Source organism: Oryzias latipes, chromosome 3 (genome assembly GCF_053564925.1).
Source record: "Oryzias latipes strain Hd-rR chromosome 3, Olatipes_Hd-rR_3.1".
Lineage (NCBI taxonomy): Eukaryota > Metazoa > Chordata > Actinopteri > Beloniformes > Adrianichthyidae > Oryzias > Oryzias latipes.
The window spans coordinates 11321472-11348448 of NC_136239.1; the positions used below are offsets into that span (position 1 = coordinate 11321472).

The window sequence follows — 26977 nt, forward strand, 5'->3', positions numbered from 1 at the left end:
GCATGTCCACTTGGATGTTTTCAGACTGAACTTTTCCTCCGGATTATCGGGGAAAACTGCCTCTGGTTCACTTTAAGCAAACCAAATGTCTCCAGTCTGAGTACACACTTAGATGGGCCCATTCTTTTAACTATTTAGCTAAAACTAGAATTTTCTCAGCTAAAAAAAGAAAATTCCAGATAGCTTTTGTTAGCTGCACTTAAAAGGGAAATGTTTAATTTGTTTTTTTCTTTATCAGAATAGAAAAACCAGATTTAAAAAATCAGTGGGTGTACTGATATTCAATGTATTATTGTTTTCCATTCCGTTATAATTTGGCTTTCAAAATGAAATGTTAGTTCTTGTTCCCATATTTCGAAAAAAACATCTTTCCCAAAATGGGACTTCTCCACCGCGACTTATAGTCCAGAAAATACAGTAATTGTGATTTTAGGATTTAAACTTAGAACTGGAGGGTCCTGTAATAGCTTGAACTTGAGTGGGGGCCACTGATGAGGACATTTCCCCAAAATATAATTTCCCCTCTTCAGTTTAAAACCAGATTTCTAGATTGCATCATTTTTCTTACCATAGTGTGTCCGTGTGGGTTTGTATGTGTGTGTGTGTGGGGGGGTGGGGGGGGGGGTGGGGGGTGGCATTGTATGGGTTTTAGACAACATATTTGATTAATGTCTTAATGCACAAGTTGTAAAAGTGCGAGAAATGAAGTTTGACAAATATTCAAATACTTACTGATTGGATGTGTATTATTCTTAATTTGCTTGTGGGGGTTTTCAGGTCAAACTGTCATAGCTTTAAATAGGTATAACAGTGAATAGCCACAGGTAATGTTTGCGCCTCTGATGGTATTTGAAAACCCCACTTCGCTGTGGTTTTTAAAAAGAGAATACACATTGACAGATAATTCTGATTTTTCTGGCACCAGATGATTGGATTATATTGCCGCTTTAGATTCATATGGAGTGTTTAAGGAAACAGCCAACATACCATTCTCCATCTGTCTCTCCTTTCCCTCCCTCATTATCTCCATGCAAAGCTGACCCGATTAGCTTTCCAGGCTGGGTTCATCAAGTCCAAAAGAAAGGAAGCTTAATGGAACACAATTTTGGTCACACGGCGAGCACAGAATTTGGCAAAGCACGGCATAAGACAGGCGGCCGACGCAAATTGGCTGTGCGAAACTTCAGGGAGAACGCACTTTTAGATGCATTGCATGTGAGTAGAAGTACTAAAATAATCCTTGTATATTTCTGCTTTTGTGGTTGCCTTCCTTTTAATTTTTCTATTTTTTCTGCTTTTCATTTTAATGAAAAAAAATGTAAACTGTGGTTGTTCATTCAGGACTTCAAATGGAAAAACCATCCAGACTCCTAAGGCATTTGAATTCAATTTGTGTGTTTTTGTGTATTTGTCAACTAAACATTGCAAAACATTAGGTCAGACTGGCAATATTGACCTAATGTTTAGGTCAGTATTTCCAATAAAGAAGAAAATTAGTTTTGCCAAAAATATTCTTCAAGAATAATACTGTTCTGTTTGATACACAACCATAAAAATGTGTAAAAGAAACACTTTAAATACAGAGCTTGTTTAGTTTGCAGTAATGCTTGAAGCTGAACCTCTATTTAAAAAATAATAAACAAATATTTGCGCATAAGGAATTGAAACAAAGTTGATGAGGCATGGATGTTTCTAATAAAAAGAACATTATGGTGATCAAATTACTAATTTTATTTTCTTTTGAAATTCCGTAAACTGGCAACCTCTCCAGGCACCTCTCCCTGCAGCAGCTGCTACCAGATCGGTTCCAAACGCCTATCCTGTTCAGAGATTAGCATTGTAAAACAGTCAAATATGAATTTTCAATTCTTGACTCAATATTGTTTTCCTGCAAAGTTAGTATAGTTTAGCATTTAAAAAGCAGCTCAGCCATCAATGTTAATTGCATTATCCTGCAATTAGTATTCTATTATTAATTTGGTAAAAAATAAAAAAGCATTTTACAGCTACTAATACACACTAAACATCGCCCAGTCACAAAAATTCCTTCAAACGATCAAAAGGCGCGACAGACTGGCGACCTGTCCAGGATGTATCCCACCTTCGCCCAAAAGTAACTGGGTCAGGATCCAGCAACCCCATTACCCTAAAAGGGAAATAGTGGGTTAAAAAAGTATGGATGGAATCAAAAGTTAGGTCTGAAAATGTTAGATGTGGGTTACATGCTCACTAGGCCCATGACCTGGATTTCAGTTAGTCGAACTTACATTTGGTAAGTTAGGAAACTTGGTCAAGCCTTAGAGCTGACAAACTTTAAAATGTCCTTTTGGGGTGATTGTGCAGCACTGTGAGAAGAAATCCACATGTTTCTTTTATATATGTTTTGCCATGCATTAATAATTGAATTACAGGGGTTTAAATGCACACTTACTATTAAGTGCTTCTGTGTACTAATACATTCTGTACCCCATACCAATATAAGAGGTATAAGAGGTTACTCTCAATCTCAACCCTTGCAGCACCATATATGCATGAGATTCCAAAGCCTTACACTGCAAATTTTGTCAATCTACCTAAGATTATTAATCTTAAAACTAGCTGTAAAATCTTATTGATCTTAATTTTAGATAAAAACAGCAGCACGTGTAAGATTATTAAACTTGTTTTAAGAAAAATATGCATTACCTGTCTTGATCAGTTTGTAAATCTAGAAAGTAGTCATTTTACATGCAAAACAAGAAAAAAACACTGCAAGCCTGATTTAAGGACAGGAAAACGTCCTAATTTAAGTTTATTAAACTTGTTTTAAGACAAAAATATGCATTACCTTTCTTGATCAGTTTGTAAATTTAGAAATTAATCATTTTCCATGCAAAACAAGAAAAAATACTGCAGGCCTGATTTAAGCACAGGTTAACGTCTTAAGTTTATTTTAGATGTAACCATATTATCTGATATCCAAAAATGTACTTAAATACTGATGTTCAATAGCTCATCCAATATTTATAGGATAAACAATAGATAAGTATTTTTGTTTTTACTGCAATATCGTCATCAACATTATATTTGATCAAAACACTGATTTTGAAATGATATGATAACCAAGCTTGTTTTCAGCATTTATAAACGTAAGCAAGATTAGGTATAGCTAGTTCATAAGCAAGAAGGTCTCTGTTAAAACAGTGTTTCATAAACCTGGCTTCATGACAATGTTGTCTGTCTTGTCAACAATCCATTGTTACCACAAAATCTTTTGTGTAGGTCCAAAAGTAAGTATTGTTTTATTTGCAGAAATGATAATTAGTGACCTTTCACATACATATTTGTTAATATTGAGAACAAGCAACTTCACTCTAACAGCATGGTTATCTGATTTAAATTTAAATTATAAACAGTACTTTGCAATCCACAGATGATGCAATCATAATTCTACCGCGCTTGGTTTGGGCAATACCAACTCAATATTTTGTGCAAAGATCTATTTTGAATCGAAAGATTGTACAAATCAGACAATGATTATCTTCCTTAATAAAATAAGTTATTTGTTAAATCAACCAAGGTTTACGTAGAATATTTGATCTTTTAAAATATGTATTTTTCATGTTTTGTCGTAATTTTTTAATGGAACATTCCGGCGGGCACAAGCAAAAATGGAAAAGTCCATTGTGACCAAATGAAGGGGGATTAATATGTTCAGAAGACTTGCTTAAGATAAACTAGTAGAGCCAACACGTTATATGCTGTTTTATAACTTATTTATTTTCATAATGATGGCATAAGGAAGTGTAACACAAAAAAAAAATAATTCTATTTATTGCATTTTTGGGATACCCTTTGAGTATTTTCATATTGTGACCGACCCAGCGCCATCTTGTCACATTTGCGACGTACATCTGATGATCCAGAACATGACGAGGACGAACAGGAAAAATAATTAGGAATATAATATTCGGCGGACAAGATAAAAGGAGGTAAGCTATATTAAATTATATGACATAGAATAAATCACCATTACGCTCCACGCAGCTGGTAAAGATTATAAAGTGGGTTTAAACATCTTGAGAAGCAGGCTAACGGAGCAACTAGCTAGCTTGCGCTAGCACTATTTTAGCTACTCCGTCACTTTTTTGTAAGTATCCTGTATACATCATAAATATACTTTAAAATACAATTAATGAGATTTTGGTTCTGTTTAAATATGTTAAATTAATTTTTTGTTTAGTAAAAATGTATTTCAGTGTTAAGAAGTATGCTATTGTAGTAAGCTAACTTGAGTTATTGCTAGCCCAATACTGCTCAACTGTAACTCAGTTTTATGCTAGGGTTGCTAGATTGGGCAGTTTCCCACCCAAATCGGCCAGTTTGAAAGACTGTTTGTCATGTATGCTTGATGATCTTAAAGTTAGAATGAAAACTTGCTGTTATTAAAAATTGTGACTTTAACATTTTTAAGTTTGAGAGTTACTATTGTTGGCAGAAATTAAAACATAATTTTTGATCACTTCTAGTGAATAAGGATAGTATGGAAGTACAAGCTAGGCATTATAAAACTCTGCAGGAAATGTACAAAAAGTAGAAGCCCAAGCTGATCTTAACAGTTTTTTGATCTGGAGTTTCAGGCCAAACGAGCTTACATTGATTGTGGAGCCATAAGAGGAGATACCAGAGCTTCATCCATCGTGGATGTTTATCCAGAGAACTGCATCATGTAAGTATTATGTAAAAAGTATAAAGTAAAATTTTAAATGTATATATATTTTTCATCTCTTGGTTTGTCATTGCAGGTGCCTAGAGAAATGCATAGAGTCCTTGCTCCCCACTATGAATTCATTGAGGAAGTCAGAATGTGATGGGAGGATTGCTGCGCCAGGGTCATTTTACAGAGTATGAAAGAAGGCAATAAAGCCACCAATCAAAAGGGATAAAAGTAAGTTTATGCCTTTTTGATACATGTAGTAAGATGCGTGAATGCTTCTTCTCAGAAAACACTAGGTTCTATGTGTTTCTTCTTCAAGAAGTAAAATTTATTTTATTGTGTTTCAGTGGAAGCCAACTTTGCTCTGGTGAAGGCCCTTCCCATTCTCTTTCCCCCAGTGGCACCTCCATCAAAGAAACTGGGGTGTGCTAGTGAAGCTTTACTGCATGTTCAGGAGGTAAATTTTTATTTTTGCCCTAAGCAGATACATAAAGAAATTACTACATTGGAGATACTAAAGGAAAAACGTTTTTTCTGCTTTATAGTCAACAGAAGATCCAAACGTCTTCATCCAGAAAAGAGGCCTGTCAAGTCCAGTCTTGGTGTTCGATGGCAGCAGATGAATCGTTGCTATTGGTTTGATGCCAGTGACGTTTGAAAAAGAAAAGCTTCACGAGGGTCTGATTTTCTAAATGGCATATTTTTATACACTACATCTGACCTACACAAATTGCGTGGCCACCCTTCTGTCATTCAGACAGAGATCCTTCAGGATACAATTCACAAGTGGGACATCACCACCACATGAAAGAGCATTAAAGTAAAGAATTTGTTGGAAGATAAACTGCTTTTGCAGGTCAATGTTTATGTCTGTTCTTTAGATGAGCATTCTAATTGTGTTGTTAAAGAAATAGTTGTATTCCTAGTGCCTTTGGGTAAATTTGTATCACAAATCTCAGTTTGTAAGTTGAATAAAAGAATCGAAAAGTGAATTTATCATTCTTTTTAGTATTGAAACAAGAAAAAATATCTTTTGCAACAGCTTGTTTCAAGATGTATTTTCTGAATTTTAGTAGGCAATAAATTTTAATCAAGCTCCTATATCCTAGTTTCTAGTTTTTTTGTCTTAAATTACTGCTTAAAATAAGTGTTTTTGCCTAATTTCAAGATTTAACCGATTTACTACGGCTTAGATATTTTTACTTAAATCAAGACATCTTGTTAAGTAAAATTTACTTGCTGCATGGACAGATAATTTGACTTATTTCTAGTCAATTTCTACTAAAAACAAGTACTTTTTTCTTGAATTAAGATGGTGGTTTTTTGCAGTGTAAGGCACGTTCACACCGGGACGAATTTCGCCGGCGATTTTCGCCGACGTTTAACGCCTCGTGACTAAACAAAGGGCACCAATGAGAGTGTGCACACCGACGCGAAAAAACGCCACGCGTTAAAACGTCAAAAAAAAAAACGCCTCGGGTTCGTTTTTTTTTTTGACGCCTCGCGTCGAAATCTATTCGACCAATGAGAATGGCGCTTTTGCACACGTGTCTGGAGCTTCTGAAGTTACAGTAAAACACAACTTGGGGGCGCTCAAACACAAAACTGCCTTGCTGAGCACACATACCAGCGAAGAAGATAGACGCCAAGTAGCGTCTACACTGCCGCGAAGAAATAATGACGGACATTCTTAAATATCCCCTTACCAAGCACCAGTTGGAGCTACTGGTGCTTGAAATATTCATGTTTTCTTTGTATTATTCTAACAAGCGCGTAAATACTTGCTCTCTTCTTCTGAGTGAAAAGCGACTTTAAGAAGCGTAAAGTTGCGCAGCGCCACCTTGTGTAAAGGAGTATTTCTGTTTACATTAAGCGCCATCTAATGTCAGGGAATGAAATTCCATGTTCGCTCGGCTCATCGTCAGCGAAAATCGCCTGGGTGTGAACACAAAAAATGTGGCGAAAAACGCTGGCGAATAACGCCTGGCGAATATTCGTTCCGGTGTGTACGGGCCTTTAGTCTGCCCGTGTGATTGGGTATAGGCTGCCTAAAAATGGCAAACTTCTATGAGGTCGTATACTTCAAATTTTTTCTACGTGCATACTGCAGGTGACATGAAGTAAGGTGGCCGTAGATGAAACACAGGCACATTGTATGGATTTTTCATTTTTTTAAACCCCTCAAATCATGCGCCCTGCTCAGGGAGCCTGTTAGAGCTGTTCATGTAATAAGTCCATGCTACCTGCCCGACTGTCATAATTTAGGACAGTCAGGGTGTAGTCTGTGAGCACGTCCTATGTATGTATCACCTGCACAATATAGTAAACACGATCAGTAAGGGGCATGTGCGCGCACCTTACACACGACTAGTACATCATGCATGCAACTTATGTTTGCCTTACAAATACCTGACGATACACCTATAACATGCACAACAGTGGTAGGTCCCATTTTCATGACGTCCCTTACAGTGACTCCAACGAGCCTCATGGAAACTGCAAGACATACCTGCGCTCCCCTCAAGATGCAGCACTTCTCCCTACAACCCTCCCACCAATTCCCAATAACTCGCAGCACCCATACTGGTCAAACCACGGATGGGTGCATGTGACTAAGGTTTAAATTTGTCAGCGGCATCAGGAAATCGAAAATAAAACCCATAGTTTGTCCCTTAAGTGTGAAAATTAATTTAAAAACAAATTGTAAAGCACATGATATAAAGGGCTGCATGTGTTATATATGTATATATATATATATATATATATATATATATATATATATATGTTTATGTCATCGACAAATTTCTCAGTAGTGGGGCATTGACAGATACAAATCTTTTGTTTTTTTTACGAGTTGTGGAGCATACTGCAGCTTTGTTATTCTTTAGTTCAGAGGTGCTAGACCATACTTCTATTCTCTCTCTAAAAGGCAAAAAAAAAAAAATGCAATCTGCAAGCTTTGTGATAGCCATGGGAATTTCTCATCATTGCCAGCCCTCTGACTGAATAGGACACCACAGTAATCGATGTATTGGTTCTCGGCTTTAAGTAGTCCTAATTTCTCTGTTTGTGGCCTATAGATGTTGCCTTAGTGTAGAGTATGTTAGGAAAAAAGAGGCTTGTGAAGTTTTTCCCATAGTTCAGCCAGGCGTTCAGCTTCATAATCGTCTCCACTTTCTATCACTTCTCCATCTGTAGTGTCTGTCAGGTCCAATAATAATCAACTTTGGGCTCAGAGGCTTTGCAATCTGCTCTGAAAAGTTTGTTCATGTTAAAAAACACTCAATAAAGTATATTTTGCTGAAACTCAATTTCCAGCAGGTTTGGTTGACTGTGCTTTGGCTTACAGAATACGTGCTAAATAGTATCACACAAAAAACAAGGATCCCAAAAAAAGGTAGATTCGGCATCTGCAAATAGCTTGCATGAGCACCATGTTGAATGGCTTTTATCAGAGCAATTTCTTGGAAAACCTTTTCTAAAGACACTGCTCCTTTGACTCCATTTAACACCATTAAGGCGATGCGGGTGATGTAAAACATTTGCATTCGTACAGCACTTTTCATAAAAACAGATAATAATACAAAGTGTTTTGCAGAGACACAAAATCATTGGCAGCAATAAAAACCTTAAAATACAATAAAAATCGTAAAATAAAACATAGAGATACAAATGTAATACTAAGAGTTCAAGTGGCACAGCATCTGAGTTCAGTAGGAAGCTGTTTTCCCACACGCTGTGAGGCAAGAGCGCTAACCACTACGCCACCGTGCAGCCATACCATGAGGACATTTGACAAGAAATTTGCATTCACATCATTTAGTTGCATAAACTATTAGCAACAGTTTATCATCAAGTCTACATTTTGTAAAGATTAAGGAATTGGAGTCATTTAGTCAGTTTTCTGGTTAAATCTCTTGCAGAAGGATTCTAAATTAGCTATTGCTTTTCAGTGCTTCTTTCACACCGGGGATGTGATGTACACACTTTTAGCAGCTCTTTTCCAATATAGCAAGACTTGAGTCATATTATTCCAGTTGGGCACTATATTATTTTTGTTTGATTTTTTTCTGCAGTGCAACTAATTCAAATTATAAACTGGCCAATCAGATGCCTCAATAAAAGTTTGCGGTCTCACACTGAATGTTCAAAGCATTTGTGTCACAACCAGGACTTGAGGAACAACAAAAGATGACAGACCCAAGGAGTACGAGATCTTTAGTTTATTTAAAGGGGGCCAGAGCAGGCAGGATGTTATGCAGAATCTTGACACCAGGGGGGGTGGAGACAGACTTGTGGGAGGCCAGGAGTGAGGGGAGAGAAACAGACAGAGCAGAGTCCAGTGTTCATGGAAGGGGGCGGGACGCCAATTCCTGAATGAGGAAGTCCGTATCAGAGTGAAGCAGAGGAGATGTCTTACGGCTGAGTTTTGAGGCAGAGCTTGGCGATGAGGAACAGGTGGTCCCAGCAACAGGTGAGTCAGTAACAGCAACTCAGGAGAAAGCTTGGTTCAGCATGCGCGGCAGAAGTAACGATAGGCAGCCAGGGAACTCAGACTTGAGAGCGAGGAGCGGAGATCCGGATTTGCAGACGAGCGGCAGACTGGAATACAGAGCGTGAGAGCAGGCTGGTGGTCTAGTAAAACACTTAGACGTTCCGGCAAGGAACGGAGCGTTGCGACCGCAATATATACTGACGTAAGCAGGTGAGGGGAGTTCACCCTGATGAGCAGCCGTTGCGGGGCGTGGCGGCGGTTGCCATGACAATTTGATTGAAAGATTCTCCTGAGCCATGCTTTCAAGTAGGACAGGTGTGGACTTCCTGGAATGGTTGCCATAGAAATGAGGACTCAGACCTACTTGGACTGCTTACTGACGATTTCTGGTTTTAGCATGATGATGACATATGTACCGCAGAAAGATGGCAACTGAATTACTCATTTTATTAGAGCTAGAAGTAGACCATCTTCTATGGGTGACGTCCCACTTGCTCGGTCCACTTCTCATATACAGTCAATAGTCTAAGTCTGTTCTGACACAGTCTCTAATTTAACTTTCTGTTTTTTTTTCAGAGCTGAACTCTGCTTTTTGCACACACAGAAAAAAGGCTCCTGTTTCACTTGGACATTTGAAGGAGATTTTACTCCATCTGAGAGTTTACTATCTGTTTTAGTCTAATGCACCATGGTCATTTTGTGACAAACTAAATTAAAGTTGAGAATTGTCTGCATAGCTGTGAAATAAATGAGATTGGTTTGCATGATCTAACCCATTTGGAAAAGTTGTGGGTTGAATAGCAGAGGTCCGTGAATCAAACTGTTAGGGAACTCTACATTTCATGAAATGTAACTTTTCTCTTCCTTTTAGAGCACCAATTAAGACAATCAGTATGCTTAATTTGTAATTTCTGCTGTTCCACATTACTGATGTACATATACTTAGTTTGCATTTGTCCCATTTTACTTTTTCAAGTTATACTATACGGTAGTCTTTTTTGGAACCGAAGTCCATTTTCACACTGGTATTGGTCAAACGTGTCTGCTCCAAGACAAAACATTAAAGTAGACGTTTTATTATCTGCTAGAATAAAGAGGTGAATAAATTGAGCAGAGCGTGGATTTTAACATAGCCCTTGAAGGTTATGGATATGCAAACTTCTTCAAGGCTAATTTCCTGAAACCAAAGATTAATATAATTTGAGTAACCTTTATTCAAATTTTAGTCATTCAAATTTCCGTACAGCCTTAAATTAACCTCATACGTTTTGAATTTTTAAGGGTTCTTGGCATTTTCAAGCCGTAGCTTGTCTCATCTTTGAGCACAGTTACCATGGTAACAGGCATTCTCATGTACTTCAATGTGTGAAAATTACAGTTTACTTCTTCCCACATAATGTTCACTTTTTTGATGCCTGCAGTGATAAAGCAGATTGATTGTCCTTCACAAATCCAGTTATGATTCCCAGGTCATCCGCAGACTGGACACAGAGAGTACATACAGATGTTTTAATATTGACAAAGGTTTGACAGAAGGACAGGTGAGGCCACTAAAGCGAATCTGGTCTGTGTTGTCATAATGTCAAGGTGGAAAGACATTGCGATGATTCTCAAAGACCAGTGGTCACAGCCATTTAAATAAACAACAGAAAGTATTTTTTTCCAAAGGTATGAGTAAAATTGTATAATTATTAATAACTTATGATTTGCTTATTTATGACTGAAATTATCAAAAGTTTAAATACACTCATTTTAAGTTCAATTGAAAAAAAAGGATTTAAAGCTGCATTCACATCAAAAGCCATTTGCACATTTTTACAGATTCAATCAGAGGTCCTGAGGCACGTTTTGAGCAATGGGCGTCGCACGTTGGTCTAGCACAGTGCTTCTCAATTATTTCATGCCACGCCCCCACCTAGGAAAAAGAAAATGTTTCGCGCCCACCCCACACACACCAGTGCAGTGACGATATATTAGGTTGGTATCTATCAAAAATTACGTAAGTATGTGTAAGTATACCTAAAACAATATAAATCCACTTTCAACAAATATCAAATTTATTTTGCCACACAGAAACTCTATTATAGTCTAAAACATAAAGGAAGATTAAAGTGCCTGAAATAAAAATAAAAATCTGTCAGTCCTTATTTAAACTAGAAACATTTTGATAAACTGAACCATTTGATGTTGAGAAAAATAGTTCAATTAATAAATAATATTAAATGTAAATTGATCTGACAATCTTGATCTGAAACAGGTAAAAAACATTGTGGTCATTTTTGTTTTTTCTAAATGATGGATTGTTTATTCATGATCTCACAAAGTGCAGCTGTTTTCCTGCATTACCTGCTGTCTTTATGTCAAATACTGACACCAACTAAACGACAGGCAGACAAAGAAAACATTTATGGAAAATAAAGACGTCATCAAAATGTCTATAATAGTTAATAAAATATGACATTATTAGCATGAGCTGAGTCATCTAAAGACACATGATGATCCTGGTGTTGTGCAATCCAGGCAGCGCTTGCAGCTCTCCGCGTGCGCTGTTCCACCTCGCAGCCTGAGGCCACTAACCCCTCCCCTGTCACACGCGTGTGACAGGAGCAGCTGCAGGGACGGCAGATCACAGTTTCAGGCTGTTACAAACTCTGTGATAGAACAGATAATAGTAAACCAATAGAGGTGCAGATTTTTTTCCAAGCACTGAGATGCTGTCACCACCGCCGCATCCCCCCCTACTACTGCGCGCTCCACTATTTGAGAAGCCCTGGTCTAGCAGCAGCGTGTTTCAGATTTCGAGGTGCATCCAGATTTTAAGTATCTGAACCTTGGCTAAGACGACTTAGATTTGGATCATCCATGTCTTCCATGCTAGGTAATTGAGATGTACAGTCAAAGCTTTCATGTATCCGATGAGGCTCGAAACGTTTGACGGTAGCTCCTCCCACATGCATCAGGAGTATCAAGTGTACGATAACATTTTAGGACAAGTGTAGATTTTGACAGATGTCAAAATAGAGGCGCAGATCTGACTTGAATTGTGTGGGGTGTGCACGCATGAGTACCTCTCCATTCTTACTCATTTATGCACAAAGTCACAGTCATCAACATCATTAACCCAGTGATCTTTTGGTCTTTGAGAGTAGGTGTAATTCATTTTCGTATTTTCTAAATTATCTGGTAAAAACTAGCTCACCCAAAGTCAGAATGAGGTAATTAACTCAATCAACTGAGAAATTGAATCAGCAGCTCATCTCCATGACTAATATACTAACCTTTAACATACTCCTGTGAGTTTATTTTTATTAGCGTTTGTTTCTTTTTTGCTGTATCCTCTTATTGTTGGATAAAATGCAATTATCAACATTTCTTAACAACAAATGTGAACTCACAAACTGCTTAGCATTGGCTTAATTACATTATATACAGTCTACAGTCTACATTTGGAAATTGGAAATGCATTTATGAGTTTTAAAGTGGATCAAAAGATTTGCCACTTTTAGTAGTTCATCGTTCTGCTCCATGTTCAAGTTTTACTCCATCTTCCACATTTCTCCTGACTTGCTAACACTTTGAAACCCTCCAGGCCAAAGCACTTTGTTCTTTATTTTCTCTTAAAGGGCAAATGATCCCGCCTGTCTCTGTTCTTCTTTTGCCATTATTACCAACGTTACCTTCCTCTCCTTTCAAGGGCCTCATTTTTCTCCCCATATTTATGTCTTGTTTTTCCTTTCTTTCATTTCCCTCAGACTTATTTCAGCAGAATAGAAACAAGGGAATCATTCAACAGCATCTGCTCCTTATATTTCTCTCTATAACTATTTTCATTTAGTGAGCGGATGCTGCCTCTCTTTGACCCCGTTTTAACCTTTCTAATCCCGAACTAGACTGCTGGACTGTACTAAAGAGAGAGGTTGACATTAGGTTGGAATCTTCTTTGCAGTGTCACCTTGGTGTAACAGACTATGGCACTGAGCTAGCTTGACTCCAGCATAGTCAGAATCTCTCAAAGTTGCACATTGTCAAAGTGTAAGCATTTAGCATTGCTGTTCAGTTTATAATTTACAAAACTTTGTCTTTTGTCTTCACAATTGAGTCAATGTATATCGCAAATATGTATATTTCGAAGACTTACCCAGATGAAAATCCTGTCTTTGGTGTTTTTCACATGTTGGTCTATGTATTATTAATTAAGCTTAATTAATTAATACACAATTAAGCTTAAGACTGAATTTATGAGGATTTCTTATTTATATCATGTGTTCAGGAGCAGGGGAAAAAAAATAAAATTCTGCCACGATTCTCATTTTCTTGCATTTGAATCCCCCACACATCCGTATCCCAAAGCTGTGTTCACACCAAAGGCATTTGCGCGGCAGTCAATGGTACCGATCGATCTGAGGTCCTGTAGTGCAATTTGAGCAGCAGGCGCGGCACAAAGGTCTAGCAGCAGCGTGGTGCATTTTGGGGTGTGTGCCAGAGTTAAAAAATCTGATCTCTGGGGAGGTTGCTGCGTTACGTCAATCAATCAAGGACTCAGCTTTGGGCACGTTACATTTTCAGTGTTTCAATCAGTGGGTAGAACACATGTGATGATGTGGGGAAATTGCATATTTTAGTGTGCTTTCTTTTGTGCATGTTTTGCATGTTTGTGGTACCTGTTTTTGCATGCTATGGACACGCCCCCTTGAAACACAGCTGGCGACCAACAACGCCTGTTCCAAATTAGAAGAGAACTATAAAAGTCCTCTGCAGAAATGCACAGAGGCCCACGCTTTGGCAGAGACGTCACGCGCCGGCCGCGTGGCCGCTCGCCGGCCGCAGAGGGCAAGCCGGCAAGAAGGTCGCACGCCGGCAGAGATAGCGCCCCACGCCCGCACGCAGGGAAGTCGCATGCCGGCAGCAGGGCATACGCACACGGGGCGCGGTTGGATCACCGGAGCGACAGACGCAGTGAGGACGCACCGTAACCGCACACGCACCGGGAGAGCTTGGAACGCTGGAACCACCAGTCTGCAGCGCGGTCAACACGCAGTGGCAGGGCAGGGACCCTGCCTGTGTTGTAAGTACTGTAGTCGGACGTGATTTTGCAGACTGGTCGAACTAAGTCGGGGGGAAGGCTGGTGGCAGCCTGCATCTGAGATTGCTTGGTGCTGCCGTCTGCCTGTCTCCGCAGGATTCCAGCGTGTCCGGAGGGCCAGCTGGAGGTGACACGGAGGAGTGTCCGCATTACGCGCAACCCCAGAGGCGAGGGGAGCCCCGCCTCCCAGGTCCAGGTGTGCATTTCCGGAGGGATCTTCGGCGCAGCGTCGGGAGAAGTCGACCCCAAGGGCCAAGTCTGGCATGGAGAGGACGCCCCCTGGTTGGGATCAGTGACCCCTCCCTTTGAGCTGCATTTTTAATAGGGTTTTATCCGTTCTCTGGACTTTTAGCCCTCCTTTATTCTCTTTTAACTGCTTTTAGGAATTTTATCTTGTTTTATTGTTTTTAATCTTGCCTTTGAATTTTTAGACTCATCCCATGCTCGTGTAAGTGTTTTTAACTGGAACCCTGTGGCCATTCATATTTTTATATTCCAATAAATTGTCATTCTGGCCAAGAACTTGGGTCCTCTTTGGTGGTGTGCGTGCGCTCTCCCCAGATCATTTCCCTAGCCCTTCAATATCCTCATTTATTTTTTTGTTTACCCCATATTTCCACCTTCCAGGCCTTACATTTATCCTGAGGCCCCTGAAGGGGCCACCTAATTATTGGACACAGGTGTGCACTGGGGGCGTGCCCATGAGACTGCATTTAAAAACAGTAGGACATGAGGCAAAAAGGGCAAGCTGAGCAAAGAAGCTCTGAAGGAGGAACTCTGGAGAGAGGCTCGGAAGGAGCCGCTCCAAAGGAGCAGGCTCTGGACAGCAGCAACACGAGAGCAGTAGCTGTCTACAGCCAGGAGACGGCGGGGGTGCGGCTTTCAGCTGTTGATTACATGGATGAGCGGAGCCACCGGAGCAGCGCCGACAGCAAAATACCGCGCTTGGAGTGAGGCATCTCCGGGTGAAGTGGCGGTGGAAGACGTCCAGAAGGAGACGCCCCTGTAGATGGACGAGCGCTGACCGGCACCGGAGGAGCAGTTGAGCCAGGGGCCAAACAGTGTTCAGAGGGGGAAGCGACGTTGGAACGCAGAGGGGTGTGGTTGTGACCCGCCCCTCTTCGAGCTAAGTACCCCTCTGCTGTTTTATCTGTCTTCTTTGGATTACCCAAGAAAGACTTTTGTATAGTCGCCAGAGCCACATTTTAATAATTGCATGCTATTTATTTTTTACTTATTGTGTGTGTTTTTAGTGGGCTTTATTGAGCCTGGTGTTTTAGCTTTTTTTTTTTTTAATGGACTTTTTGGGTTTTTACTTTATAGACGCAGGCTCCTGGCTCCAACGGATGGACAGAGCAATGGACTCCTCAAATATTGCCCCCCTTAAATAAACTTTTTTTGTGCTCCCTGTTGAACAGTTGTCCTGGGTGTCCTGTCTCCACACAGATCCAAATCTGAGAATTCTGCGAGGCTACACACACATCCAATATAGTGGATCGATCCGATTCTTCTCCTGAACTTCCATCCATTTTCTTTACCTGCTGTGTCCCTATTGGGCAGCGGGGTTTCCAAAGCCTGTCCCGGCTACTGTTGGGTGAAGGCGGGTACACCATTGACAGTCTGCCGTAGGGCCCATGGGGCTGGAGCAATTGGAATCACTAAGCCGACTCCTGGGAGGTGAGCTGGCGGCCAAACAGAGAATCACTGACGGATGGCAAGCCAGCCTGCGCTGGGCTCATGACCTCTATGATATTTGAAATTTAATATGAAATTTGATCTCTCAACATCATATATGTTTTCCATGCATTGTAGATATGATGGGTCAGAAATTCAGTTTTCAGCTAAGAAGGTGTGCTGACAAGTTGTTACGACATATAGATTGTCGGTAAAACATTAAGAAGCAATTTTTGTCACGTTAAACGTTGTTTTATGAGTCTGAATTCATCGGATTACATTTCAATGAGTTGCTGTGTCACGTCATTGTGGTGTTATGGCATTGTTTTGAGAGAATTCTCTTAAGGAGCTAAATACAAGGTAGCTTTTAGGATGGCGTCACAACAGCACCTGTAAGGCACATGCAGCGTAATGATACACAGAAAAGCATGTAAGAAGTGTTTTCAGCTACAGTTAAACACTGTAGCCAGATAAGGACAAGGAGGCTATGCTCACACACAATAGGCAAATTGGGCCCCTTAAGGGTAAAGTTAATCAAAAATTGTTTAATTGCTTGAAAAGGAATGGGAGGTAAATGCCATTCAAGAAGTAGGCAGCAGTGAAGTACATATCAGACCCCCTTTTCCGTAATATAAAAATGTAATAAGCATCTGTAGCCGCGGTTCCATGTGCAAAATATCTTTATCGGATTAGAATTCAACCGTGTACATGGGCCCAGAAAACCTTTTTCCAATTATAACTAATGTTTACACTTTCGCTCAGAATAAATCATTTGGACATGCGCAGAACTCTCTAAATTACCGGAAGAGGAAATGAGTTCTGTAAACAAGCCGAGGTGCCACATACATAGATATGTGACCGCTCAGAACATACGAGATGATCTTCTAAATGTGCTTTCATTATTGTTATGGTTATTATGAAGCGCCTGTTCGCTCATCATTTTATCTTTAATCCGTATGGTCAGTGCTTTTTTTGTGGCGGAACTGAGCCGGAAGAAGGGTTAGAAGAAGGCTAACACGCGCTAACAACATTTGGCTCACACCTCTGCTCGTAGACATAGTTCGACCAGGAGACACGGTTCTCCTGAGTCCGGAAGCTCACCATGAGACAAAGCAACCCCAAACAAGGCTGATCGGGGCAGAGTATTCCGAACGGCTTTTCTTCCGATCAGGCGTTCATTCCAATTACTTTGTCCATGTAAACACAGCTTGAGTAACCTAGTCCTCAACAGCAACCACCCTATCAATGCTTAAACTTTCAATACTTTTCTAAGTAAAAAATAGTTTACTTTCAAAATGAACTCACAGCTCATTTGCATGCAGCATATTAGCACTCACACAGTAAGACAAACTTCTCAAACTCCTGCTTTCCTGCCTTTTACAAACACAAACCAGTTTTTTAAACTCAGGATGCCTCTGTAATATGCTGATGCTCTTCCCCTCTGCTTCCCCACTGGGGTTGTGCTGGCAGCGCAAGACTATTTTTGTGTATGTGCTTCACCCAATAATTGACTGCACCTGCAAAGGTGCTGCTGATTACAGGAAGTTTAAAAGGATGGATGCCTTCCATTTACAGCTCAGCATTAATCACTGAAATCGTTTAAATTTCAAAGTATTACTGGAAAAAAAAATCAATTATGATGATTGGCTTGGTATACATTGCTAGAAAAAAAAGGGGCAGTTTTGCCAGCCTCTGCTGACACTTTTCCCATAATGTATATATATTCTTCTTTTGTTTAACATTATATTCCAAAGAGTTCAGTAGATTCAACATTTATTTTTTTAAGTTTTTGTGACAACATCCAGTTATGTTTTTAGCTTTTCTAGCATTGTTTTCTATTTCTTTTTATAGCACAATGAGAAAAAGTGGTCAGACCAAACTGCATATCTGTCTAAATAAAAAAGAGAAACATTTCCAGATTTAAAGCAAGTCTTTAAAGCATCTTTTTTTTTTAACAGTAAAGCCAAACAGTCAGTTTCTCTTTATTTAGAGAAAAAAACTGAAATGCCACCCAATCTGTATAAAGAATACCCAACTTTATTGCTTTAAAAACACACCAGTATGAGCAGTCTAACGGCTGCTTAACCGTTATTAATTATATCCACCATTAAAACAGTACTGCATGGAATTTAAGTTATAGATAAAAATTTGCTATCAAAGAAATATGTGGAAATTGCTTTTTGCCTCCTGCTTCAGGTTTATCTCATTTGAATTTTTTCTCCGATTTCTTTGGAAGTCATTCTTTTACCTTCCTTTAAATCTTGCTCCAGACAGTATGTGCTTACCAGGAATTCATTAGAAATTTAATTCTTTGGAGGTAGGCTTGCATGTTCATGACAGCAAAATCATTTTTATTTCTTTCGCTGCTCATGGGTCCCATCAATTATTGACCACAAAATTAAAAGTATTCCTTCTTCACAATTGTCTGCAACTGGCCTTTAGGTATATGCTCTATTTGAATAGTTTTATATCATCAGTGGGCGGAAGGCTGGAGTGTTTCTATATCTGGTTGTAGTTTTTATTTTTTTTCTCCTACTTTGTAAAGCATCACAAAGACTTAAAGACCCACGCCGACCATCTTTCGTTCTATTGTGATAGAACGAAACAGCGGTAACAGCGGTTCCAAGCGGTCTTTTAAATATGATTATGACGTTTTAGCCAAAATGATTTAAAAAAAAGCTGTGTTGTTTTCAGTTTCTGCAGAGCGGCAATAATTCATGAGAAATTCACCTCTGATTGTGGACAGTACTGTAAGCCTGCTTCCACTTCTCATTATCCGTCTGTTAACCACTCCCCCAGGTGGTTTCCAGCCCCTCACACCCCAAACCTAAAATTACAGGTGCAACAACAATGGCGAGCTAAATTGGAGCTAACTAGCCATACAGTTTTGAGTCAAATGCCAGCTTGGATGAGAAAAACAAAGACATATAGATCTATTTGTCTTCAAGTGAATGCATCAGAATGAAGCGCAGCAACATCACAAGTACGCAAGTACAATCTTTTCCAAACTGTATTTTTATTTGCAGCTTATTCACAATGTTTTGAATAAAGAAATTCTCATAAATGCAATTCTAAACGTAGTTTTCTTTATATATGTCCTCTAGCATTAGAAATAAGCCACAAGAACATGTTAAAAACACCAAAAACAGGATTTTAATCGGAATGGGTCTTTAATTTTTTTTGTAAAATATGTTTTATAAGAGTAAAGTGATAAAACAAAATCGCCAGGTTATTACATGATAATTAAGTCAACCCTTTAAATCCAGAAACATAATAATATACAAGACTAATTTTAAATTAAAGTTTTATAAGTCTTTGTTTACTGTACACAGTATTGCATGTCTTTCTGCAGTGCTTTATTGTTCTTATTTCTATTTAAATGCTGTTCGTAAAATAATAACTCTGCAAATCTGCCAACACAAGGAGATATTTTGCTTTGGAACACTGTGTACAAGTGAAGGTGAAATTAAATTTGTTTGTATGATCTAGGGGACACTGTTTATCCTCTACTCCTGTTAGTATGCAAGTAGATACTAACAGTATTGTAGAATACATGACGTTATTTGTGGTAAGAAATATGTTCAGACTTCTTTTACCTTTTTACCTGAACTTTGAGAAGGAACTTTGAAAAATGAACTTTGCTCATTTTTGTTTCATTTACTGTGCAGTGACATTTGATTACCTAATACCATATGACATAAAATCTTTCTACATCTGGATCTCTTCTACATGTTAAAATGTCACCAAACAAAAATCTAAACAACATATGTCCTCCATTCTGTTTTTTTCTTCTTCTTTTTTTTCTGGTTGCAGACAAAAGGTTGCTGCATTCTAAGCATAAATGTCATCTGCAGTGTAAATAAAATGTGTACCGAGGTGCTTTAACAGGTAAAGGCAAAAAAAATAGTTCTAAAATTACACAAATCAGATTTGGGATAATAAATTTGCTTAGTAAAAACACGACAGTTTAGAAAAAAACAGAACCTGCTGGGGCCACGGAGTTGCCGGAGTCTGTCCCCCTACTGTTGGGCGAAGGAGGGATACACCCTGGACAGGTCGCCATCCTGTCGCAGGTCTATATTCGTTGCTCTAGTCAGCATCGATGCACACTGGTTTTTCACAGACACTTCTGGGAAATTTCCAGGGTACTTGATTTTGGAATAGTAGAGTCGGACAGCACTACAATATGGCAAACGCGCTATATAGTGCACTATGTAGTGAGTAGTGAAGGAATTTGGACATAACGAGAGCAGCTGCAAGATGGGGAGGCAGCCTAATCGGGCCACCAGCCAGCCGCTTGGCCGGCATAGAAGCGTGATCACTCCAGATCCTCTAGTTTGATTCAAACACCGTAAAAGGTGTTGGAGGACAGATCCTCATGGGAGGGCAAGCCCCTGCGTGGGATGTACCACGAGACCATAACTGAAGTGGCTGATATCAAGAAGTCCAACTAATGGCTAAAAAAGGGCTGGCCTACAGGACAGCACTGAAGCGCTCATCCTGGCAGCTCAGGAACAATCCCTGAGCACCAGAGCGATAGAGGCTCTGATCTACAATACCAGGCAAGACCCAAGGTGTAGGCTGTGCAAAGAGGCGCCTGAAACAATCCAGCAAATAGCTGCAGGGTGTAAGATGCTGGCAGGGAAAGCATACATGGAGCGCCACAATCAGGAACATGTGTGCATAATATAAACTGGAAACCCCAAGGTCAAAATGGGAAACGCCTTCGAAAGTGGTAGAGAATGAGAGAGCAAAGATCCTGTGGGACTACAAGGTCTGGCTGGTTTTAGAGCATCTCTTTTTGGTTGCTTTAACAAGTTGGTCTGAACTTTGTCATGTAAGAATTGTTTTTAAGTATGCATGCACATGGAACTTCAATTTGTGCATAAAATGTTTTCCATTATCACATGTATATTAAGTATTTTTTAGAAATGGTAATCAAATGTAGGTTGAAGAACTAAAGTATTCACTGAAAGTCCAATTAAGACACTAGTTCCAGGAATGACACTAAAAAAACAAGAGCAAATGTTACTTTTGCAACAATTAAGTAATAATAAATAAAATTATACTTTTATGAAATAATTTACAATTTTTGTGTTGGAGGTGTAGGTGTTGTAGCGCAACACCTACACCTGTTAAAGAGGTGTGAACTTTTCTGTTGTTTCACTCCTCATTTAATTTCAGTGCTTAGTATTGCAAGTATTGCAACCACCTTTGTCCCAATTTTCTCATTCAGCAGTCCTGGACTGTAGGTCTGTAATTTTCTTTTTTGCAATTCCCCTGAATTGCTCAAAAACTCACCAAAATGTGAACACACATAGAATCCAGTGAAAATGAATTTTGGGCACAGTAACCGCCCCCTCTCTCTCACAGGGCTCGAAAAAAGTCCAAGTTCCCTAATGAGACACACGTGTCAGAGATAACACCTTTGGAAATAAAGTTTATTTTAGCACGTCATCTTGGAAATGTGGCGTTTTCCTCGTACTCGCATATTTTGTACTGAAATATTGTGAACATGTAATCCACGAATCCTTGGCTCAAGATGAAAGAAACCAAATTACATACAAGGCAAACATATTACAAATGTGGGTGTGGTTAACAAAAACCTCAGTTGCCAAGGAAACCCCCAAAAATTACTTTTGTTGATTCTTCTAAAAATTACATGGACCTGTTTTTTACCGCCACGCAAACAAAAAATAAAATGGTTGCTTTGGTAACAAAAACCAACAGAATAGCCACCGTTTTGGATATTTTTTTTATTTTTCATAAATTTGTCACATGCAGCTCTGATCAGGATGGTAGGGGAGGAAGGGGTGAGTGAGGGCGTGTAACAGCTACACAGCCAAGGGGGCAGCAGGGGCGTAGTAGCACCTGTGGGTTATACAACACCCCTCGTGGCTTTAATTCACCTTGCCTGATAGTGTTTGTGACACAAAAAAATTTAGGCACAGAAAAAATCTAAAAAAGAAAAGCTTTCCAATTAAGATATGTTGGCAGTTTATGAGTAAAGTGGAGGTTCTATAGTTTCACCACAAGCAAGGGGCAATTGAGTGCAAAAGAAGTAAAGGAGAGACTGCACTTTTTCCCACCACCATCATACATCTGCATGACTAATTAGGTAAGTCAAGAAGTCTAGAGCATGGTTCATGATGAAAGACAGAGAAAGAAGACAAAAAGCCTACTCTTCTGCAAAAGAAATCTTACTCTCATTCAGCCCGCCGACATTACCTTGCACTGCCATCTGATATAGAGACACACAATCCTTCTTAATGTTGACGTGGTAACACATAGTAGTGTGTATGCGGGGGTGCTAGTGTGTGTGTGTGGAGGGAGATAGGGTGTGTCATTGAGCCAGTGAAGTGATGTCCAAAAGAGTTCTGATTAAAAAGTGATGAATTAAACAAAACTATCATTAGGAAAAACATGTCAGACAAAGGCAGGGAAAATAAATTAAATATATTTCTTATTTCATTCAATGTCAATAATCCTACTGATATTCAGAATAGAAAATAAACCCTTTTAGATCTAATCTTTCATTTAGATGTAATAAAAAAAGTCTCTAACATGTAATCTACATTTTAAAAATAGGAATTATGGTGAGCTAAGCCACAAACCCATTGGAAGTGCATATAAAAGTAAGAATAACCCTTTTGTATGAAAAGGGTAAAACAGAATGAGCCATTTAACTTAATTAGTTTAAATTTCACAAAATCAAGTACTTCTAGAAGGCTGGAGTGTGCTGGTTTGCATAACTTTGCATAATCCCTTAAACAAACTTTTTAGAGCGTCTGTGTCTGTGGCTAAGATACTACATTTTGAATATAACCTGTCTAAAATTTGCCAAAAACCTTCGTGATGATGCAACCGAGGATTGGGAGAAGATCATCTGGTCAGATCAGACTAAAATGGAACTCTTTAGTTTGGAGGGGAGAGAATGTTCAGTTTCAGCCCTAGAATACCATAGACTTTAGTCACACCTGCCCTCAGGTCAATATGAACTGTCTGCGGGCAGTGCCTACTCGGGGCACGCACTTTTCATGAATTGCAAGGTTTGGACTATTATTTAGAGAAACTGTTCATGCACATTTTTTTTTCTACAGGTCGTAGCAAACACTTATGCAACACGGGCAAGTAAGGGTGAATGTGTCGGGTCAATCTCCCCTGTGCAGGTGTGTGACTAAGGCTTTACCTATGATAAACATAAAAGACCAGTAGGTTTAGTTTTGAATTTATGCTTAAGTTTAAATTAATTGGTTTCCAACCATGTGCCAGTAGTGATTTAAAATGATCCAAGATATTTTTTTTGTTAATGATTAGTCTTAATAGAAAATTTCATGTTTGCTCCTTGGTTTTGTCTACTTTGAAGATGTTTAAAAATTCAAACACACAATTTTTACATTCAATCTTTCAATCCTGTCATGTTTATTTTAACATCAGTGTTTTATTAGAAATCAGATTTAAAAAAAAAAGGCATCCAATTGTTGCATACTGTCAGTCCTGTCAGAGGTGGAAATAGAACCTTTTTGTTTTTGGCAGTTTCTCCAGAATGCTGTAATCTTCTTCATGGGGATTTTGTTTTCTATGACTAGTGGCAGTCATTTTTGCATAAACACCACAACATCTCAGGAATGGTAATCTGCTGCAGGTACAACAGCTGGCAACCAAAGTTAAAATAGTGTTTTCCTGGAAAGCATGCAAATCCATTGTCAGGCTGCACCTGAAGAAGTAAATTAGCATTTTCTGATAACGGACCTGTTTCCTTTGTCATCTTTGTTGCTTTTGACATTCACTGTGATCATGCCATTTTTGGATCAGATTTTAATTTTGATGCTTCCACATTAAATCAACTACAGAACACTATTTACATTCAATAGAACAGCAGGTGCAGAAGACAGGGTTAGATGGAGGAACCCGATTCGCTGTGGCAATCCCTAAAGTGAAAAGCCAAAAGTAAAAGAAGAAAAAGATTCACATACAGTTTTACAAAAGTTATCATACTTTAAAAATTAACATGAACAACAATGAATATGACAAAAACTACAGCTGTGACTGCATGAGTTGCATGTTTACTAACAGATGTGGATGCACATCTCTGTGAAGCGTAAAACAAAAGTGCGAGAGACTGAAATGGAGGACAATTGTTCAGAGCAAGGGTGTCAGAATCCAGGCCTCGAGAGCGGGTGTTCAACATGTATCCCAACCAACCAGCCATTGAAGGTCCTTCTTGGCTAAACACACCTGATCCAGCTAATCAACAGCCAATGAGGCAGGATTTCTGGAAAACCAACAGTAGGCGGGCCACCGAGGCCTGGAGTTTGACACCCTGGTTCAGAGAATTACCATGTGGCAGTTTTTTTAAATCGGTTGTTTCAGAAGTTAGTAAAGCAGGGGTAGATTGTCTTTGAATACTCATCTTTTTAAGTTGCAAAAGGCCTTTTAAGCAACCATGAATAAAATAAAAAGGGTCTTGCCCTAAGACCCACACTGGATGAAGCTGATTGCACCCTTGGGAATTGAACCTTGATTCTTATTTGCCAGTCATGTGCTTAAGCAACTGAGCTACCCAGCCACACTTTCTTTATTTCCCCGCTTACTTCAGATTGCTTTTTAAAATACAAATTATCTTTCCTTTATTTACAGGAGGCATTGCCTTCATTAAATATGAATGTTAGCTTAGTATTAGGAAGCAGAACATCACTTTGTCATTCAAATAAGACATTTCAAATTTATGATAGCTATCTGCCAATATAGTAGATTATTTTTTAGATCTTTTATTACTCACCTTTTTAGACCAATAAAGTAAGCAAAAACAAACATTAAAAGCAAGCAACCAGCTACAAAGGAAACAAACGTCACAGAAACACAAGAATCCTCAGTTCTTGTGAGTAGAAAGTTGAGGTCTTTTTATTCCTTTTTTTTTCTTTTCCATAAGCACAGACCTCACAGATGTGTAAGTCCAGAAGACAAACTGCTTTTATTCCTTCTCTACTCTCATGTGGGAGCTATGAAATGGCCAGAATAACTAGTGGTCAATATTTTTCTCATTACTCTTTTGGAGTCTTAATAGAGACAAAATGCTCGAGTGTATTTGGGTTCAAATCCTTTGAAGGTGTGGGAAAATGTGTTTCACCTTGCTCCTGGAATAACCCCCACACTATAGCTGCTGGATCAAGTGGTTATGCAAACAAATGACCTCCCTTTCTTTTCTATCCATCTAAATCCAGCTTAATGAATGAAGACTGTTCTACAAATAAGATGTACTGCAGGATAAGGAAATGTTTTATGAAAAACAGTGTAACACAAAGAAATATGTCTAATGACTTTGTCTTGAAGTTCTAATAACAATGAAAAAGGTCAAATGTGAGTTAATGAAGGCAAACAACCACATTTTTCATATGACATTCAAGAACTGTTTGCTTCATGGTTTTAGCAGAAGCCAAGTAGCTCACATGTCACCTTTTAGTTCTTCTGGATCCCTGTACTGACTGTTGAGATGAGGTGTTCTTTTCATGAAGGGGGGGGGGGGGGGGGGGAAGTAAAAAATAAAAACTGTTAAGGGGTTGTCCTTGAGAAACTGCAAGGCAGACACTTTGGGATGTTAACACAGGTGTCCTTGACAAAGTTTTTATTATTTTAATTTTTTGCAATTCAAGCTTTTATTTAACATTTGTATGCAAACTTCCATTATTAGCATCACAATGGAAGTCATCAAAAGAATGATTAATAAGGTAGTGGCGCAAACTGGGTCAGCCATTTGGCTTTCTTAAAGGCTGAAGTTAGTAACTGTCTTTTCTGCACTACAAGGCACACTGAAAAGCTTTACATTTTTTCAAAAAATAACAGAGCACCTTATACTTATATATGGATTAATTCTTGTTGTGTTCCCTCCCAGTTCACAAGAAACTGAAAGCCACGACTCCGGACTTCTAAAACACGGCTAACAGTATAGGCGAGGGCGCCATCGATGATGCGGGCAGGCAAAGAGGGCTCTCTTTGACTGGCTTGATCTGGGAAACATGGAATGATGGGTGGGTGCTTAACGCTGCCGGCAAAAAGAGACCAACAGAGGAAGGATTGATTATTTTGTCAATGACATAAGGACCAATGAATCGGGGAGTTAGTTTGCGTGGCGTGGACTGGATAGGAATATTCCTAGATGAGAGCCAAACCCTTTGACCAGGTGGATAGGTGGGTACCACCACTCTGTGTCGATTGGCAATCCTGCAATTGCTTTCCTTTGTCCGTAGGAGAGCAGCCCTGGTCTGATGCCAGAAGCCTCTACACCGTTGAAGGTGGTGTTGGACCGAGGGCACCGCCAAATCGACTTCCTGTGATGGAAACAGAGGTGGTAAGTGGAAGAATGGGAATTGTGTGAATATTCAATCCCCACCAGGTAGGTGGACCAGTCAGAGGCGTTTTGAGCAACCAGACAATGGAGAGCCGCCTCCAACTCCTGGTTAGCCCTTTCAGTTTGGCCATTAGATTGGGGATGGTAACCAGATAATAGACTGACTGTAGCTCCCAGGATGGAGCAGAAGGCTTTCCAAACCTGGGAGATGAATTGCGGTCCACGGTCGGACACTTCATCTGCTGGAATTCCATGATAACGTAAGACTTTTTCCACTACAACGTTGGCAGTTTCCATGGGAAGCTGAGACAGCGGTATAAAGTGAGCCGCCTTGGAGAAGCGATCAACAACAGTAAGAATGACAGTGTTGCCATTGGATGGTGGCAGACCAGTGACAAAATCCATTGCAATGTGTGACCAAGGTCAACTAGGCATGGATAACGGATGGAGTAGACCAGAAGGTTGGGGGTTGGAGGATTTGGAACATGCACACATGGAGCTGGCAGCGATATATTCTCGTACACATTTCTCCATAGATGGCCAGAATAATCGTCTGCACAGCAAGGTAAGAGTTCTGTGTACGCCAGCATGGCAAGAGACACATGAAGTATGTCCCCAGGTGATAACATCAGACCTAAGAGAAGAAGGCACAAACAGTGTTCCTGGTGGACATCGTGCATG

At 39.4% G+C, this 26977-nt stretch overlaps 2 long non-coding RNA genes across 4 annotated transcripts; both read left to right on the top strand.

Moving 5' to 3' along the window:
- Positions 1-3640: 3640 nt before the first annotated feature.
- On the top strand, positions 3641-5688 carry LOC105357651 (uncharacterized). Of its 3 annotated transcripts, none has more exons than XR_002288761.3 (5): positions 3641-3971; positions 4614-4708; positions 4785-4927; positions 5044-5153; positions 5242-5688. It is a non-coding gene; the product is annotated as an uncharacterized LOC105357651 (long non-coding RNA). The 3 variants fall into 3 exon arrangements; XR_013655129.1 differs by having other exon boundaries at positions 4620-4708; XR_013655128.1 differs by having other exon boundaries at positions 3644-4708.
- A 3358-nt stretch (positions 5689-9046) lies between these two features.
- On the top strand, positions 9047-14796 carry LOC144991175 (uncharacterized). Its single transcript, XR_013655134.1, has 2 exons — positions 9047-9170; positions 9768-14796. It is a non-coding gene; the product is annotated as an uncharacterized LOC144991175 (long non-coding RNA).
- Positions 14797-26977: the final 12181 nt, after the last annotated feature.